At 37.9% G+C, this 20636-nt stretch overlaps 1 long non-coding RNA gene across 2 annotated transcripts in view; it reads left to right on the forward strand.

Moving 5' to 3' along the window:
* The window catches only part of LOC140501978 (uncharacterized), a 28543-nt gene extending 11715 nt beyond the window's left edge, over positions 1-16828 (forward strand). Inside the window, exons 1-2 of one of the 2 annotated variants that reach the window (XR_011966468.1) lie at positions 1482-2243; positions 2781-16828. This is a non-coding gene — a long non-coding RNA (uncharacterized lncRNA). Of the gene's footprint in view, positions 1-1481; positions 2244-2780 lie in introns of those variants that run through there. The other variant, XR_011966469.1, reaches the window with a different exon arrangement.
* Positions 16829-20636: the final 3808 nt, after the last annotated feature.

Genomic DNA, 20636 nt, shown 5'->3' on the forward strand with positions numbered 1-20636 from the left:
GGAGCCGTTGGAATTTATTGAGTAGGTGATGACATAGTTAAACCTTCCCTTTGGGAAAATAATGTAGGTGGCTGAATAAAGGATAAACTGGGGAGGGGAGAAACTCAAGGTAGGCAGACCTACCAGCAGATTTTTGCAGTAATCCAGATATAATGTAACGAGGGCCTGAACCAGACTGGTGATAATCAGAAGGGGACATATTCAAGAGATGTTGATAAGATTATGCTAAGGCCTTGGCAACAGATTGAATGTTGGGGTGAGGGACAGAGGGGGATCAAGGATGACGCATGGATTGCAAGTCTGAAGAACTGGGAAGATAGTTTGCTTCTACAACAATAAGGAAGGTAGGAGGTGGGGAGGATTTAAGGGGGCATATTGAGTCTGGATGTCCAGTTCAAGATGTCTGAAAGGCAATTGGAGATGAGAATTTGGACTTCAGCAGAGAGACTGGGGCAGGATAGGTAGATTTGAGAATCATTAGCACAGAGATGGTAATTAAATCCATGGGAGCTGATGAGATCACTAAGTGAAATAGAATAAAGGGAGAAGAGAAGAGGGCTCCCGACAGAACTCTGTGGTATACCTGTGGTTAGATGACATGATCCATTGGAGAACCCAGCAAAGGAGACAGGAGGAGTGGTCAGATAGACAAGAGGAGAACTAGGAGAGAGTGGTGTCCCAAAAACCTAGAGAGAAGATAGTATCAAGGAGGAGAGGGTCATCAGCAGTGTCAAATATTGCAGATAGGTTTAGGAGAATGAGGATTAAGAAAAGGCCATTGGATTTGGTAATTAAGAGATTATTGTTAACTGATGAGAACAGTTTCAGTGATATGATGAGGTTGGAAGCCAAATTGTGAAGGAAGAAAAGAGTGAGAAGGGAGAAAGTGGAGGCACCTGTTGTAGGTGGTCTTTTCAAGGAGTTTAGCCATAAAGCTAGAAGATATATAATAGTTATAGGGGGTAGAAGGATCAAAGTTTTTTTTAAGGATAGGGGAAACATAAGCATGTTTGTAGATATGAGGGAAGGAGCCAGTAGACAGGGAGATACTGAAAATAAGTTAAACAGTGGGGATGGCAGAAAGGGCAATGGAATGGAATGGAATTACTTGAGCAGGTAGAGGCATTAGCCTTGGTAAGGATTAAGGCCACCTCATCATGTGAGACCTGGATGAAGGAGGAGATAGTGGCAGAAAGTATATGAATGGTATTAAATTGATAAGAGGAGAGAACAGGGACTCATGTTGAAGTGCCTCATTTTTTTCCCTTCTGCAAAATATGAAGCAAGATTCTTGACTGAGGGGGTGGGGAGAGGAGGGGCCATGAAAGATCTGAAGAAGGATAAAAAGGTTTGGACTACTTGCTGTGGACATTGTGATGTTGATAAGGTAGGTATACTAAGATTGCCTAGCAGCAGTGAGGGCCCAAAGATGTTATATAACATAAATTTGTAGTGGACTCAGTCAGAAAGTTTGTGTAATTTTCTTCATCTTTTTTTCAGCAGCACATGTGTAGAAGTGAAGGGAGTGATTGATGGGTATTATCAAAGGATGAGGCTTAGAGGGTACAATTGGTGAAATGATAAGGGGATTAGGGACTCAAGAGAATGACAATACAGAATGAGTTGGTTTGCTAAAGGATCAAGAGAGTAAAGGTTAGTAAAGGAGTGATGACCTGGGAGAGAATTGAGAGGTCAAGGGATTAGACATCATGGTGAGGAAAAATGTAGGTTTTTGTAAAAGAAAGCAGAGGAAGGGGTGAAAAGTCAACAGATTATGGTCAGATAAGGGGATTTCAGATTTCTCAAACGTGGAGGTGGTACATTTGTGGGTGATAGCCAGATCAATACTACAGCAATCTTTTATGTGTGGCTGAGGTGGAGTTGGTCACAAGGAGTAGGAAATGAGTAGCTTGCTGACCTGAGTTGTTAGGGTATTTGAGAGAGAGTTAATATATGTGTTAAAGCCCCAAGTATGAAAGCAGGAATTTAGGAGGAGAAAAAAAACTGTGAGCCTTGTATTGAACTCATTGAGGAAGGAAGAGGAGTTACTTGGAGGTCTTTAGACAGTAGTTACTAGGATTCTGATTGGATGGTAAAGATAAACAGCATGAACCTCAAAGAAGGAGAGGTTATTGAGTGATGGAGGTAGGTAGAAAACCAGGAAGTGGCAATGAGAAGTAAGGAGTGTTACAGCTCCTCTGCCTTGATCCGTTACCTGAAGAGAATGAATGAAGGTGCTACCAGTAAGGAAAGTTTTCCAAGAGGGCTGTGTCAATCAGAGGTGCAGGTTTCAGTAATAATTAGAAGAATGAAGGAATGGAAAAGAAAAAGATTTAGGATGAAGGGAAGTTTGTTGCCCATGGAACAAGCATTCTAGAGGGCATAGTAGAAGGGGAGAGTGATGTTTGGCTGGAATTTTGGAATTGGGATGGTGGTGGAGGGGAATGGGGATGAAAAATCAGGTGGTGGGAGATGGGGAATGAGTTTGATGATGACCAACTGGAGTTCAGAATCATTGAAGGTATGAGAATGCTCATCATTGAGTGGAAGATGCTACTCCCCTTTGGAAGAGAGGCTGGAGACTAGGCTGTAGACAAGTGAAGCTTGAGATGGAAATCATATAATCAGATGGTCAGATGGGAGGTTCCACTTCACTATTCTTTGCTCCAAAGGCTGGAAATTAGTCAGGGAATAGAGCAGCAGGAGATGGAAGTCGAAACTGCACAGCAAAAGAAGGAAATCCTGCTCCTCACCAACTTTCCTTTTTCTTTTCCCTCAAGCAACAGATGCAGCTGGGGATGGAAGGCCTGAAGTCAAAGGAAAGGTAGCTCCTTTTTGCAGTGAAGTTCTCCACACCACAACTGGGAGCCACTGAAGAATTTAGAGCAAGGAGGAACATGGTCATTTATTCATACACGGTAAAGGGAGGTGGCATAAAGGTACCTGTCATTTGGGGTAGGAATGATGATATTAAATGAAAGTGAAATACTGGAAAGAAACTTCATTTGCTTCCCATTTTTACTTAAGACCTATTCTGTTCCCAACATCTAAATGTTATACATTCTTATAAAATTGATGACCGTTCCTACCTACATTGGTAAAGGAAATTTCTTCTGCTAGGTGTTCACAATTTATAGTTATATTTCTTCAGGTTAATTGGACTCCTTAATATACAGAGAATCCAGGAAAAAGCAAAGTTGTAGAACTTTGGTATTTGTACTTTGCTGATGATATGAAAATTGGCATAAGGATCACACATGTGATTTCATTAGTACATATACCAAACTCTTTGAAGAGGAAATTCCCTTTCCTATTGTAGGTAGACACCTTCTCTGTAACTTAGTCTTTGAGAATTGCCTAGAGCACTCTGAGAGTGTAAATGACTTGCCCAGGGTCACACAGCCAGTTTGTGACAGAGATGGGACAGTTATTAATTTTACTAGGTGATTTTTTTCCCTTGTTCTTTATTTTCACTTTAACTTTCTTTGCTATTCTAAATATTTCAGTCTATAACATTGCACATATAAGGAGAGAAGAAAAATGGTTTATTTAAAGAACTCAAAAAATCTCTCAGTTCTGTGTGTGTGTGTGTGTGTGTGTGTGTGTGTGTATGTTTTTTGGAGAGATTATCCAATAAAAACAGACTACATCTTACTGCCTGCTCATATCCTGTTTCTTCACCTCTGTACCTTTGTTCCTGCTGTTCCCAGTAAACCTGAAATGCCCCATTGGCCTTCATTTCTGTCCCTTCAAACCCTTCTGTTTTAAGAGCTAGACCACATGTCATCTCTTCCATTGTCTCCTCTTATCCCTTCAGGTATAAAACACTTCTTTTCCTTCCTGCAAATTGTGATAGCACCATTTTACATTTCTTTCTTATACACTTAACATACTCAATTTTCTTTTTACAATTTTTGTACATATGTCTTATTTCACCTTCTAGATTGAAGGTCCTAGTTCTTTCAGTAGCCCACGCGTTGAGTTGGACATCTAGACCTTCCTTTTCAGATGAGGTAATTCGGAGTCAGAGAAGCTGTGACTTGTGTAAGGATACACAGGAAAGTAGAAAAATTGAGATTTGAGCATAAGACCTCTGATTCTAAATCATTGCACCCCCATTCGCTTCTTGGAGAGTTCCTCTGAGTTTTCCAAGGGTTCTGTTGTGGATACACTTGTGGTTTCTTAAGTGTTTTGCTAAGCCTTCACTTCTTGTTTAATGTAGTGAAAATTGCCTACGTATGAGGGGAATTGGAACCAGCACAGTGGTTAGTGTCGGATAGTGATTAAAAAAAAGATTTCCTAGTGGCTGGAGGGATAGAACCCAAACTACAGAAATGTTTTGGTTTTCCAAAGTCTATCAGGTTCATCTTATTTCAGAAGCCCTGGATAAAAAGCAAGAGTGATAAAATCAAAGGAAAAAAATCGTACAAAGGACATACAGATATCCAGATGAACATCGAACAAGTAATCAAGTTATGAATTACCAAAGAGTGAAGTGAATTTTGTAGGTGGTCAGTAAAGGGAGGGTCATTCTTGCTTAGATGCAAAGAGGGAAAAGTTTGAGAAGTATATTGGATTTCATTGCAATCCTGAAGAAAGCTAGAAAACTTAGTGAATGAATTCTAAGCTATAAAAAGAGAAGATTTTGACCCAGAAAACCTGAAACATTAGATCTATTTTGGTCATTTAGGCTTGAACCTATCATTTGGATCAAGCCTCATTTTACAGATGAAGAAACTGAGGACCAAAGATTTTGAATCTGGTTGTGGAAATAGCCTTGGATTTTTAAACATTCAGTATTTTTAAATTGATGTTTTAAAGATACAGACTCAGAAAAAACAGAGAGACTTAAAAGGCATATTTTTAAAAATGCCAGTAATTAAAAGCAATTTGGAATCTTTCTTTTTTCACCATCTTCTTTCTCTCAAATTATACACATTTCAACCTCCTTGTTTTCCATCTATGACATTTTATGTCAGAGAAGATCTTTACTGAAAGCTGTTCAGACCACCCTGTTACTGAGACATGTTATGTTCTAGGGTCTAGTTTCCTTCTACATCTGTAGGCAGCTTTTGCTTTTATCTTCTCAGCTAAATTAGTTCCTGCATGTTAAAAAAAAAAAAAGGGGGGGGGGAAGTGGTGAACCACCCCCACGGAAGGCTTTATTTGGTTTTAAAAAGAGGGTTTGTTACGATTCTGCTGTGGTTATTACAGAAGACATTTTTAGCACTTTGAGCTGTGCATTTTCCAGAGGAAGTGTTTAAAGAAGAATTTTTCAAAATGTTGAAGGTTAAAAATTCAACCTTGCAGGTTGTTAAAGGTCAAGAGATGCCTCGGGATTGAGCTTGAGAGAATTCTTGTGTTAATATGAGTGACAGGGAATTAATAAGGGAGTGAAATATTGTACTTTTTTTCACATATGCCCATTCTAGGTCTTCATGATTAGACATGCACTGAAAAGACTTTGCATTTCATTTCCAGATCAAATGAGTCTTGTGGTGAACATTTTCAGGTCTATCTCGCTTGCCGGTGGTCGGGAGCATCACAGACAAAAAAAAAAGAGCATGATGTTACATTTGTGGAAGTGCGTGTTGCTAAAGGTCACGTTCTTTTGTAAGCTATACTCTCATGTCATCCACTGCAATCTATATCTTGAGGTAACACACTGTTGAGACTCATTCATGACATTGCCTAAGAAATCACTGGAATTTGCAAATGCCTTCAGAAGTCACTAGCCTAGACCAGTCCTCATCTACTTAAAAAGAATTCATCTTAATTAAGAGAAGTCCTCGCCCTTACCACAAACCCCTAGTGCCCTACCTCCAAAGGACCATTAATATAAAGATGCAAGGAAAATTTAGAATAAAGATAAAAATGAAATCTAAGGAAATACTAGAAACTGATTTTTTAAAACCACAAAAGCTGTTATTTGATTGAAAAATTAGATTACTTTTCAAAGGTCGACTTTATTTTTATGAAATACCGGGCCATTCCTAATGTTACTTGATGAAGTGTAGCACAGAGTTTGATGGTGAAACAGGGGTATGGATTAAATGCTCTTGTGATTGGAGGATTTGCAGTTGGGGAAGTGGCATATTCTTGGGAAAGGTCTAGCTTTCTCAGGGTTGGTGGCATAGGGGACTGAGTGAAAAGAAGCGTGATCACCCAACTCCAAAGTTAATCCAGACCTTCTGCATTACAGGTTCTTCTGACATAGAGTTTATTAGTTCTTGCCAATTAAGCAGACTGTTTTTTGCTTTCTCCAAATCACACTGTTTTCTACTAATATAAAACAGAAAGGTGGCATGGTATAATTTCTAGAATGCTAGCCTTGAAGTCCATGAGATCTGCATTCAAATCCCACCTTTGACACATGCTGGGAGCATGAACCCGGGAATATCCCTTAACTTCCCATTATCTAGATGATGCAGAGAAGTTATTAATCTCCTTCTGTAGAGTTTCCTCACCCGGGAGATCCTTAAACCAGTCAATGTCCTTATCCCTACAAAGTTGAGAATTGAAAGGAGGTTAGTTAGAAGGTAGGTATCTAAGAGAATCAGAGAGATTTTTGGAATTCCATCCCCTACTACTTAGGCTCAGCCCAGAAGTTGCCTCTTAGCTACCCAACTCTTCAGCTATTTTATCCCTGCCTCTAGTATTCAGAGGCTGCTGCCATAATGAGATTCACTGGGCAGGTTATTTGTCATCCTGTACTATCCATGCTAATTCTGTTTTCCATTAGAATAGATAATTGAGGTTGGCTGTACTTTCTGGTGGATGGGGAAGGCGAATTACGTACTCTGTTATTTTGGTTAAGGTCTTTCTCACCACTTCTGCACACTCTCTTCTAATGATTGGGTACATTGTAAATATGTCAACCTCTGAAAACGCGTGTCCTCCAGGCTTGTTAATGTGCTTGATCTTGTTTCCTAATTCACCACAATCATAGGAGGAGGATAAATCAATGTGTCTGAAGTGTTGCTTGGTAAATAGTGGTAAGAGAAAATGTGAATGTGTCTTATAATTCAAATACTGCTGTGCACTTTTGGCAGGCTATCTAGTATATCCTCATTTTCCATGAATGCAAATAGTTATACTCAGTCATATATTTAACTATTACAAAACCTTCCCAGTAGCAGAGTTTGTCCCTATGCCATAATAACTCAAAATCCATTGTACTTGCAACCTTCATCTTTTAGAGACTGTTATTATTATTATGGAGTGTATAGTTGCCAATTAATGACCAGAATGTAGCACTGATCTTACATTCCCAGACTCATATTTTAAAGAAGATCCTCTTCTGATTTGTGAAGCTTTTAGGCTGGAAAACATATGGTGGGAAAAGTTTCCAATGTATTATATGCCTAATAGATATACCATACCCAATGTGGATTAAGGCACTTAGTGTAGGTTACTGATGATGATCAATGGATCCTCCATGAAAATCCTGCTCCATTGACTCCATTGACTGGCACACTAGTGATCCTGGATGTTTGATGGCCATGTCAGTGTACCATAAGTAAAACCCTACCAAGCTGAAAAGTTCTTGAACCTTGGTCTTGCAGAGGACTGAAGATAAGTCTAATTCAAAGGCCATTTACTAATGTTTGGAAGAGAGGTGATCTGCCATAATGAAGGAAATACCTATACAGATGACATATAGGGAGTATTGAAGTTGGGAATATATAATTTTAAAAATTAATGAGCATATATGCATGTACAGCATAATATAACACATCCATGAATTTTCAAGTGCAGAATGTGGAGGTTTAGTCAATGCAATATAACAGAAAGAGTTTAGGATTAAAGTTCAGGAGACATTTATCATTACTGTTGTATCAACATATCATTTGTTAAATATTATTAAACATGTAAAATATACTGTGATCAGAATTGGAGAAGATATAAAGATAAGGAGTTGACAATTCACTAGGATAGATGTAAGTGTGTATATATATACATACGTATATTTGTATATACTTACATATATAGATGTAGATGTGCATATATATATGTATATGGAATATGACAGATCGGCAGAGGGGATAGTTGAAGTTGTAGGAGCAGATGGAATCTCCAAAGGAGAATATAAAGAGAAGAGAAGCAAGGATAGAACTTATGAATACACACACATACACATACTCTCACACACAAACACAGTGTCCCAAAAGTTTTAGTTCAGTTTTAAACTTTAAGCTATTAAATTATTGAATAGATTTAAGTTATTCAAATTTTAAGCCAGACTTGTGATTTCATTGATATAAGGAATTTCCAGTGAGGAAGATCTTCTATAATGCACATTTGTGGCACTTCCTTTGTAACTTAAATGACTTGCCAAGTGTCATACAACCAGAATATATCTGGGGCAGGACTTGAAAATAGGTCTTCCTGACTCTGAGGAGTCTTTATGAACTATGAAGACAAATATAATAGACAACACAAGGTGATAAATACCTACGTGTGGTATTAAGGTCTGTGCTAGCAGATGAAGGAGATTTCAGGGGTAGGTTCTTGGAGGAGGTAATTTTTGACCTAGGCCTTGAAGTATAATATTAATAAATGGGAATAAGATGGGTATTCTAGGTGCAAAGAACAACAGAGTCAAAGTCACAGAGGTAAGAAGGTGCAGTATATAAATTCCAGATTACTTATTGGCTAGAATGTAGAGTATAAAAGGGGAGTAGTATAAGAAAGGGCAGATAGATAGGTGGCACAATGGATAGGGTGCTGTGCCTTGAATCAGGAAGATTCATCTTCCTAAGTACAAATCTGTCCTCAGACAGATTACTAGCTGTGTGACTCTGGACAAGTCACTTAACCCTGTTTGTCTCAGTTTCCTCATCTATAAAATGAGTTGGAGAAGGAAATGGTAAACCATTCCAATATCTTTGCCAAGAAAACCCCCAATGAGGGTCACAAAATGTCAGATGCAACTGAAATGACTAAACAACAGCATGAAAGAGGGTTTCAACTGTTCAGTGGTATGAGATTATAAGGGTTCTTGAAGGCAAAACTCAGGCATTTGTAGGTAATGGAAAGCCACTGAAGGGTTTTGGCAATGGAGTGACATCATCAGAGTAGGACATTAGGAAGTTCAATATAGTAGTAATGTGGAGGATGGATTGGGAGGGACAGTCAGTAAAGGCAGTAAAGCTTGCTAGAAGACTATTATGATGATTAAGCAAAAGGTTATGAAGGCGTGAGCTGGGGTGGTAGTAATAGGTATAGTAAGGAGGGGGATGATTCTAGACATAGAATCTATAGGGCTAGATAACTGATTGAATACTTGGCAAATGAGAGAGAGAAATCAAGCATGGTTTTCAGGTAATGAGTATGGGCAACTAATGATGGTATTGCTATGGACAGAGACAGGAAAGAAGAGCAGGTTTAGCGATGAAAAACTGAGTTTCAATTTAGACATGCTAAAGTAAGGCCCTAGTGAGACATCTAGGTGAAAAAGGTATATTAGGCAGAAATATAGATATGGAGCTTGGGAGAGAGGTCAGGGTTACACATAGGTAGTTGTGTTGCATTCAGAGGGGATAGTTGAAGTCATAGGACTGGTTAGAATCACTAAGGGAGGTGATATATAGAGAGACATGTAGAGAGAAAGAAGAAAAGAAAATCAAAGGTAGAACATAGGGTAAGAAGGGGAAAAAGAGCCATCAAAGGAGGCAGAGAAGAAATAGCTATAAAAGTAGAATGAGAACCAAGGAATTATCTTGGAAGATAAAGAGTGTGAGGTCATCATGGTGGTCAGCATTTTCAAATGCTTCAGAAAGTTCAAGAAAGGTGGAAACAAAGAAACACCATAGACTTTGACCAATTGGACGGCTGACCATTGCCCTTTGGGAGTACAACTGCAGTCAAGTGGTCAGGATAGAAGCCAAAATACCAAAGATTAAGCACTGAACAGAAGCAGCATGTGTAGACTTTTCAATCAGAAGTTTAGCTGCTAAAAGGCTCAGTCAATACCCTTAAGCTATTTGGCCCTAAACTTAATCTATTTTGAAATAGTTTAGTGATGTTTCCACAGATTGTACGCTCTTATGTATTACTTCTTTACTGAATATCACTATAGTTTCATGTTTAGGAGCATGAAGTTTTTTAAGGATCCTTTTGTTTCAGTAGTTTTGGAATAAAATGAAAAGAACTTGAAAGGAGGACTCAGTTGTAAGAATGGAGAAGTTGGCAACATTTCCTAGAGATATTATACAGCATCTCATGTCAGTCATAATGTGGATTAAGAGTGTTTGAGATTGCATGGAATTTCCTGCTGAAGACAGGTGACAACCTGGGACAGTCCTCTAGAGTCAATGCCTCTACTACCCTTGTGAACTTTTGATAATTGCATGCCTCTTAGCCTCCAAACTTCCTAGGAGATGCTGGCAGGAGGCCCAGAATATCATGACCTGGCAGATGGTATTGATGGCTGACAGTAAGTATATGGTGATATCCAGGGAGCCCTGTAAGATCCCTACCCTCACCTATACATGAATGAATTTCTTTTGTTGACTCAATCCCTAGTTCCTGACTGTCCTTCAAACTTCTATTCCCAACAGGGAAACTTTGTTTATTTGGACAGCTTCAATGATGTGTTTATAAGGTAGAATATGAAAGCTGTATATTCAACTGAGCTATAAATGTTGATTTGAGGGTAACATGAGAAAATGAATATTTGAAAGCACCTTGAAGAGTTAAAAATGCTTACATGAATAGGAGATATTATTCTTGAAGACAAAAGGAGTCCAAAAATTATAACGTTAATCTCATCTCAAAATATTTAGAAGTCAGTATTTAGCTTGGCCTCTGGTTTCAGTTCAGCATTTTAAAATGGAAAGTTAATGAAAAGCAAAACGGGAAGTGGTAGTTTAAATGCAAAGAGTCCTTCAGCAGAAGCATCTACTGCAGTTAGAAACATTTATAAACATTTTTAAATACCTCTTTTTCATATCATACTTTTGAGAATAGTATTTAATCTCTTACTTTTTTATACCTTCTTCCTTCCTTGTCCCCATCTTAAAGTCTGGGTATGTAGAAGTAACATCAGAAATATGGTGGCATTCAAAATGTGATGATTTAACCCTTAAATAGAAAGAATTTAGGCCCTTTCTTTGAGGTGGAAGAAAGGATAGCTGCTCATGTATCCCATAACCCACCTCCACTGCTGTGAGATTATGCTACTGAATACTGGCACCCTATGGATTAATAATAATAGATAACATTTATATAGCAATTATTATATTCCATGCACTATGCTAAGGGCTTTATAATTATTATCTCACTAGATCTTCATGACAACATTGGGATGTTCATCTGTTTTTCTGTCTTTATGACCCCATTTGGGGTTTTCTTCTCAAAGATTCTGGGTTGATTTGCCATTTCCTTCTCCAGCTCATTTTACAGATGAGGAAACTGAAGCAAACAGGGTTAAGTGACTTGCTCAGTGATCTGCTAGTAAAGGTCTGAGGCCAGACTTGAACTTGGAAAGATGAGTCTCCCTGACTTCAGGGCTGTCACTCTATCTACTCTATGCTACAACCCTGAGAGGTAGGGGTTATTTTTGCCCCCATTTTACAGATGAGAAAGTGAGGCAGAGAGTGGTTAAGTAACTTGCCCAAAGTCACATGGCTAGTAAGTATCTGAGGTCAAATTTGAATTTAGGTCTTCTTGATTCCAGGCCCAGCATTCTACCCACAGCTCCACATAGCTACCAATGGACTAGGCTATTGGTAAGGGCCCAGGGTTAAGGAGCAACTAGGGTAGAATGCTGGGTCTGCAATCAGGAATATCTGAGCTCAAATCCAACCTCAGATACTTACTAGCTGTATGACCATGGGCAAGTCACTTAGCCCTGTTTGCCTCAGTTTCCTTGTCTATAAAATGAGCTGGCAAAGGAAATGACAAACCGCTCTGATATCTTTGTGAAGAAAATTCCCAAAAGGGGTCACAAAGAGTCAGAAACGATGGAAAAAATGACTCAACAACAATAAGGGTTTATGACTGAGGAAGGAGTGTTTGAGAATTCTGGTTGCTCCCATCCCCCTCTCCTTCCCCACAGGAAAAAAGTGCTGTCTTGTAGCCTTACACACAGAAAGCCTCTCAAGGTGGCAAGGATTAAACACACCAAGTGAGGGCTGTATTCAATTACTTTCAAGGGATCTTCAATATAAAATCTGTACAGTATTTTCCACCCCCACCCCCTCCGATGCCTTCAGACACTTGAATTTCAACTGCTCTCGCCTCTGGCCCCATCCTGTGGTCATTCATCTGCTTGCAGCAGACTTGGTCACTTTTTTTTTTTTTTAAAAGCTTTAAATCTGGTCCTTTGGAAGGCAAGTGCTTTGACTAACACATATACAAGTAATGTGTTGCTATGCGATTTCCCCTCCCCCAGGATGCCTATACCTTCGATTTCTTGCCTTTTGTTAGGTTTAGTTAAAGAAGGCCAGCACTCTGAGGTTAGATTGTGCTTCAGGGATGGGTTTTTCATGGGAGAAGCAGTGAGATTACTCAAGTGAATTCTTGAACAGTGTTTGATGGGAAAAGAAAGAGTAATTGTGGAAAAAAATTCCTTCAGCTTATTATATCTTAGATATTCTTTTAGTGTCATCACAATTTCACAACAGGTCTGATAAAATGATTGAGATTAACCTGAATAAAACAATCTTCAACATCTGAGTTATTAGAAGGATTTTTTCTGTTATATCAATTTGACAAAAAGTCATATTTTTTGTTATATATGTATGACTCTCCTGATGTATTAAGATGAGATGAAAATCCTAAAATTTCTCCTCCTTTATAAAGTGTTTTTTTATTGTTATTGTACACGTATTGAAAGTCTTAACAGGGAAAATATCTCCCTCAAAATCACTGACAAAGTGTCACTCAGTCTTAGAAGTCTGTGACTAATTTTAAAACATATTTTGGAAATGTGTTGTACTGTTACATACTAAATTACAGATTTCAAGAAGATTCTGTGTGGAATTGGATGGGTTGCGAGAAACAGATGTGATAATGAGATTCTTTTTTTGTATTTCAGTATATTTGGCATTAGGCTGACAGCTGATTATTTAGCAATAGACCTTTTGTATTATTTGTATATGATCTTCAGGTAGATTAATTTAAAATTCAGCTCTTTCAGATATGCAAGGAATTTTCATAGCTTAAGGGATCATAGGATCGTAGATTTAAAATGGAAAGAAAAATCTCAGAGATTTTCTAGTCCAAGCTCCTTATTTTATGTTTGAGAAAACTGAGACCTAGAGAGACTGACTGATGTACCCAGATTCATACATACAATCACTGGCAGAGACAGAATTTGAATTCAATAGGTTCTTTTATTTCAAATCTAGCATTCTTTCACACTACCATACCATTGGAATTACATTGTTTGCTTTGCAGTCCCATTCCTTATTATTCTCTTTCAGGAAGAGATATTTTTGTTTATATCATTATTTTCCTTCCTTTTTGAGTGAGTGATCAGTCAGTCAGTCAGTGAACAAGCATTTATTAAGAGCTTATCATGCCAGGACAGGCAATGTGTTAAGTGCTTTACAAGTATTCGCTGATTTGTTTCTTTCAAAAATACTTAAAGGTAGTTTTACCACTGAGGAAATTGATGCTAACAAAAGTTAAGTGAATTGCCTGAGTTAGTAAAGTGTCTAAGGCTGAATTTGAACCCAGGTCTCTCTTTCTCCAGGTCTAGCACTCTATCTATTGCACCATTTGGTTGCTTGGAGACAAAGATATTCAAGAGATTCAAGAAAACCATCTTCAACTACTTGTAAGGCTTTCACATGGAAAAGGAATTATACTTGTCCTGCTTGGCTCCAAAGGACAGAACTTAGCACAATGGCGACTTCCAAAGAGGCAAATTCAAGTTTGATGTCAGGAAAACAAACAAAAACAGAAATAAACTTTGTAATACTTAGAATTATACCAGAGAAGAATGAACTGCTTTGGGAAGTAGTGGGGATCCTCTCCCTGGGGGTCATCAAGAAAATGTTGAATGATCAGTTACATATGTTGTATTGGGGATGCTTTGGAGGCTGAGTATGGGTTGGTCTGGATCTGAGAATCCTTCAAACTATGAAATTCTGTGATTTTTGGCTCCAGAAGTTGGAAGGTGAATATCTGGATGTTTGTACTGGTACTCATGAATTATAAAAAGACCTTAGACAAGTGGGATGGATCTTATGGGAAGGATCTCTGGGAGAACATGGACAAAAAGCTCACAGGAAAAGCAGGTGTGGATGGGTTGCCAACTGAATGGATGGCAAGGGAGTGATATCTACATCTACAGCTCCATTGGTGATTTTCCTAAAATGTAGATCCCATCATGTCACCCCCTGCTTAATAAACTCCAATGGCTCCCTATTGCCTTCAGGAGGAAATGCAAAATGTTCTGTTTAGTATTGAAAGTCCTTTATAACTTAGCCTCCCCTACCTTCTCAGACTTCTTACACCTTACTCCCCAACACATTCTCTTTGATGGGACTCTGGTCTTCTATCTGTTCCATGAAGAAGATACCACCTCTCAGCTCCCGGCATTGTTTCTGGCTGTCGCCCATGCCTAGAATTCTCTCCCTCTTTGGCTCTGAATATTGACCTCCCTGGCTTTCTCTAAGTCCCAACTAAAATATCATCTGTTACAGGAATCCTTCCCAAACCCCTCTTAATTCTAGACCTTTCCCTTTTAATTATTTCCTATTTATCCTTTATATAGCTTGCTTTGTACATATTTATTTGCATGTTGTCTCTCTCATTAGATTTTAAGTTCCTTGAAGTCAGGGTCTATCTTTTGCCTCTTTTTGTATCACCATCACTTACTATAGTGTCTGGCATATAGTAGGAACTTAATAAATGTTTATCGATTGACTGATTCATTGAAATACTTCAGAACAAATTTAATCACAAAGAGGGTGCCCCAGGAAGGTCTACTGAATTTTGAGTATAAAGTTAGTGGAACTTTGATGTTACACTAAGGAAAGAATGCAGTATTTGATACATCTTGGGAGTTATCCAAAAAGAGTTGAACTACTTAGAAAGATCTTTTTGTAAGTAGTTCTACCTATAAGGAATTTCTACAGCATCAGAGTCACAGTGGGGCTCTGGTATAGTGCAACAGCAAATTTGGATATGGGCTCCATTTCTGTGTACCTCATTTTAAGAAGGTTACCACTTAATTTGAAAGTATCTAGGAAAATGCAATCTTGCAAGGTAGGGACCCCAATATCATTGTATATAAGGAAATGTGAAAGAAAATTTCTTGAGGACAGGAACCCTAATTCTCTTAGCACTTGACAATGCCTTTTGCATAATTAGTCACTAATGATTAAATAGAAGATATATGCTATAAAACTATACTATATGTGGATCAGTTAGAGAAACTAAAGATTTTAGATTAGAAAAGAGGTGGAGGAAAGTGAAAACATGATTGTTGTCTTCAAATGTTTGAAGAAGGATTAGATTTCTTTTATTTGTCTAGAGTGGATCATATTAAGAAGACCAATGAATGGAAATCATGGGGAGACAAATTTCAGGCTCTACCGAAGTAAAAGCTTCTTAAGAATAAGAATTGTCTATTAAACGGAATAATAATACTATTATAGACACAACTCTAGAAGGAATTTTCTTTTATTTTCTTTTTTCTCAGATATTACCCACAATACTAAAAATTGGTATTCATGTAAAAAGAACTTCTCTTAGATAGGATTTTTATGTACATGAGTAGAGACTTAAAAAGAGAGACTCCAACATAGCAGAGTTTACCATTAAAGGAAAAAAACACACTTATATGAAAGTGCAGAGATGTAGGAAATTCATCTGTGTGGGAGGTAAGATTCCTGCCAATATTTCTGTATTGACTGACATTGAATTGCTTAATATGAAGTATGTCATGAAAAATATGTTTGAAGTAATTTTCGAGTGGCTGAATTAATACCCAAAAGGATTTTAGCAGTAATTCTAGAAATTCCATTTTTTGGATCAAGAGTTGGGAATGACTTTTTGTTTTTAAATTAGAAGGTGTGAAATTTTGTGGGCTTGAGAAGTGCTAATATTAGGTTTTTAAGCATATGGCTGATGTTTTGCAGTTTTACACATCTTCCTATCATGATTTCATAGACATGTATCCTTCTGTCAGGTAGAACAATGTTAATACTTCCCTTCCTACTAGCTAGCAGTAGCTAGCGCTTCAGGCCACCCTGGGGCAGGCATAAAATTGGAACAGAAAAGTTTTATCTAAAATAATAATTTTAGGGTAGAGAGAAAGAAATAAAAATTAAAATAAAGAGTGTTCAACTAAAGAAAGATAATTTTAATTAGAAACCATGTTTTGCCTTTGCATTCCAGATTTCTTGAGTCTTATAAGTTGGTTCTATTGGTGGATAATTAAACAATAAGCATTTATTAAGCACTTACTATTGTAAGTCACTGTGCTAGTTTCTAGAAATACAAAGAAAGGAAAAGAAATCAGTCTTTTTTTTCAGGGTGTTTATGTTTTAGAAGAAGGAGAGGAAAAGAGGACATGTATATAGAAACACCTAGAATGATAAATCAGTAAGTATAGTCCCTGACACTAAGGGAATTCTATAAAACCCATTTGCTAAACTTTATCTGACCCACTCTTGATTGGTGTACTCAGAAATGCCTGGTGTCTACTTGGTCTGAAATTGGTGCATTTGTAAAGGAGTTCCAATTGTCTTTGTCAGCTTCAGTGTGAATCTGCCTTATCCTCCTGATTTGATTCTACATCCATCTATATAGATAGAATTAATTTCCTGGCTTTATTTCTGAGAAAAATAAAGACTAGAACCTTCAGTGATGTGAGAGCCTATGTTAGTTTCTATTGTGTGTGTGTGTGTGTGTGTGTGTGTGTGTGTGTGTGTGTGTGTGTAAATGAACATTCTACTGGTGGGTCTATATGCTACTAATAACATTTTTTAATTAGATGAAAGGGTCTAACTGTGTTTTCTGTTCTTGAAGATCTAGAGTCAGACCAATTCATTTAGTGATCAGGAGAGAATCTTGGAAAGAGATGCAGCTTTCTTATTTAGGATGTTAATCTCTCAGTACAAAAGTGTATTGATCAAAAATTAGGAATCCCAGGTTAGAAAAATGTATATCCATTCATTCCTTTTTACCAGTCAGCTTTTATAGCTGTCCACTGTGATGATACAGAGTTTTCTCTGATGGGAAAGAGAAGGTAGAAGGAAGAATTTCCCTAAAAAAAAAACTACAGATCAATCTTATTAGGATTAAAATCAAAAACTATTTTAGTTTGGCTCCAAAAATGTATAAAGTGTCATACTTGAAAGATTTACTCTGCTTATCTTTGTGTACCTAGCTAGTATGGTTGGATACCTAGAGGGATTATAGAAATTTTTATAAATATATAATATTATATAGATTTTTAAAATAGATGCAAATACTTGTTTGTGTGGAAAACTGTTCTTTATATACAGTAAATCAAGGGATTCAAAAGTTATCATACTTTCTAAATTTTTGTGTGACAACAGTCTTTGCATTTTGATTCTATTAATTTAAATTTTTTAATAGTTATAATTTTATGGAATGTGAATTTGGTAGCTTACATATTATAATAGAATCTTTGGAAGAAATTGTGCCTCCTCATAATGGAAAATTGAAATTTTATTTCAATATATTGACAAAAAGGAATACAAGGGATCCTGAAATTGACCTTCCTTCTAGGTACTAAGGAACAAAAGTGATGCAATTATATCTTTTTCCATGATTACAATACTTTCAATTTGATCAAAAAGTGTACAAAAAAATGTATCCCTACCTGAATGTTGCAGAAACTAGTTCTTGCTAAACCAAGAAAAAGAGAGATTCTTTTATCTGATAATTCCCTCAAGTTATTGTTAATGACACTGAAAGCCAGGACCATGGAGTTTGAAAATTTCTCAGATTTGGTAGATAAACAGTGGCATGGACAAAAACTCATCAGAAAAGTTCTAGACCTAAGATCTAAATTTAAATGGCCATTCTAAGTAGTATTAGTTTTTCCTAAAAATAGAAGAAATCTGATTATTATGTTAGAGAGAGAGAGAGAGAGAGAGACAGACAGACAGACAGACAGACAGACAGACAGAGGCAGACAGAGACAGACAGAGAGCCAGAGACAGAGAGACAGAGACAGAGACAGAGAGAATGTTTTAGATGAATCCTGGCAGGGAGAACCATCTCATTCTCAGATGCTGGAAGAAACATACTATGGAAGAGGTTGAGAAGAGGGGCAATTATCTGGAATGGTCACAATTTGGAGTATAATGGAGAGTTCATAAGGGATGAATGAAGAGATTGCTATGCTGTGATGAGGACCCAGATGAACTTGGGTCACGTGCAATAATATGCTTGCCATCCAATTCAACAACAAAAATTATTAAGCTATTGCTATGTGCAAATTGATGTACTGAGTGCTGGGGCTGTAATAATAATAATGATACCATATGTATGTACATACATACATACATACATTTATATATATATATATACATATGTATATTTAAAATTGTAAAGTATTTTATGAATATCATCTCATTTTTTCCTCACTACAGTCCTGGGAGGTAATATCATCCTCCTTTTATAGCTGATTAAACTGAGACTTATCACAGAACTAATAAGTTTCAGAGTTCAAATGTGAACACAAATCTTCCTGATGTAAGTCCTGTAGGTGGTTCAGTGGATAAAGTACTGGATCTGGAGTCAGGAAGACTCATCTTCCTCAGTACAAATCTGACTTCTGACACTAACTGGTTGTGTGACCTTGGGCAAGTCACAACCCTGTTTGCCTGTTTCCTCATCTATAAACTAAGCTGGAAGGAAATGGTGGACCATTTGAATATCTTGTCCAAGAAAATCCCAAATGGGATCATGAAGGGTCAGACATGATTGACTGAAAATGACTGAATAGCAGCTTCCTGGTGTCAGGTCCAGGGTTCTATTCCCTGAGTCACTGAAGCCTAGAAGAAAAAGATAGCTTGGATCCAGTGGCAAAAGCCCTGGGTTCCTAACCAGAGGAGCCAGGTTTAGTGGCAGAATGCTTTCCTTAGTTTCATAACTTGCGAAACAAAGATTTACAGTTGCTTAAGGATATTTCAATAAAAGCAACTGTTCCTACAATTACTAAGTAATGGAATGAAGTTCGGGTGTTGAAGGGAGACGTAGCTCAGGTGTGAGGGCTGCTCATCCACCATTGGTGTTCACTTGATTTACCCAACGCCCACCTGCTGTTCCAAGAAGCTGTAGCATACATGGTGACCATACCTCGGTAAACCATATCAGCAGATAGGCTAAATCTGGTTGAGGGTCATGAGGGGTCTCACATTCATCAGTGAATTAGGCGCATGCCTACCTGTGGCATGTGAAGACTTCCCCTGGTGGAATGGATAGATGAAAACGATTTGTTCCTATGGTCATGAAAGTGGAAGTGGGTGAAATAGGCTCTGTGGATTGCTTAGAGCTTGGTTAGCCATTGAAGACACCAAGGTTATCCATTGTGTAATGAGTCATCACTAGTCTACTTGAAGTCCTCTTGCCACCGGACTTCAGTGACCAGAGGAGAGAGTGAGACTGACAGCTTGGAGCAACTCTGTGCCATTTAAATCAAATTTATGCTCAAGTCAAAAGACATTACCCATACCATTCTGCATTTTATCTACCTCAAAGTCCTGAAGTGACAGGCAAGTGATGAAGTAGCAGGTGAAAGATACAATGGGAGCTGTACTCACAACCCTGTACATAGGTGACTCAGGCCATTGGGTCGTCTTCTCACTGGAAGCACTCGTGGGTTTAGGCAGCCCCCCTGGGCATCTGAGCAGCCTTTTTTTTTTTGAAGAACTGCGCTGCTCAACCTCTTGGTGTGAGGAAGGGTTTAGAAAAGGTTTCTTAGAAATTGTCTGCCTCATCTAACCTTGGCCTGCTTGCCACAGTAGTTGGGTATTCCATGTTGTGATTAAAACACAAAAAATGTACAAAAAGTTTTGTGAAGATGATTCTACTCACCATCTGTATGTGGGATGTGCACACACTTATGGACAACACAAAATCAAGTAGACTTGAAAGACCCACAGCTCTTGTGAGAGAACTCAGCAAGTATCATATCCAAATAACAGTCCTTAGTGAGAAAAAGCTTGGCAAATGAAAGTCAGTTTACCAAAGTCGAAGCTGGATATATGTTTTTCTTGAGTGATTGCAGTTATGGGGGGCACCATGAAGCTGGCTTAGGTTTTGCAATCAAAACTAATCTAGTCAACAAGCTTTTATGCTTACCAAAAGGAGTGAATGACAGACTTATGACAATGTGATTGCCACTTGCAGGGAAGTGTCATGGCACCATCAACAGTGTGATCAGTTAGTCACCATGACAAACCCTGATGAAGTCAAAGAGAAATTTTATGAAGACCTGGAGACCCTCATCATCAATGTGCCACAAGAAGACAAGCTTATAATTCTGCAAGTTTATAATTAATGCAAGAGTAGGCACAGACTATCAGACATGGCAAGGAGTCCCTGAGAGGAATGAAGTCAGAAAAAGTAAGCACAATGGTTACTTACTATTGAAGACTTGTGCATGTTATGACCTTCTCATCACCAACTCTGTCTTCCAT

The sequence above is a fragment of the Notamacropus eugenii genome, chromosome 4 (genome assembly GCF_028372415.1).
Source record: "Notamacropus eugenii isolate mMacEug1 chromosome 4, mMacEug1.pri_v2, whole genome shotgun sequence".
Lineage (NCBI taxonomy): Eukaryota > Metazoa > Chordata > Mammalia > Diprotodontia > Macropodidae > Notamacropus > Notamacropus eugenii.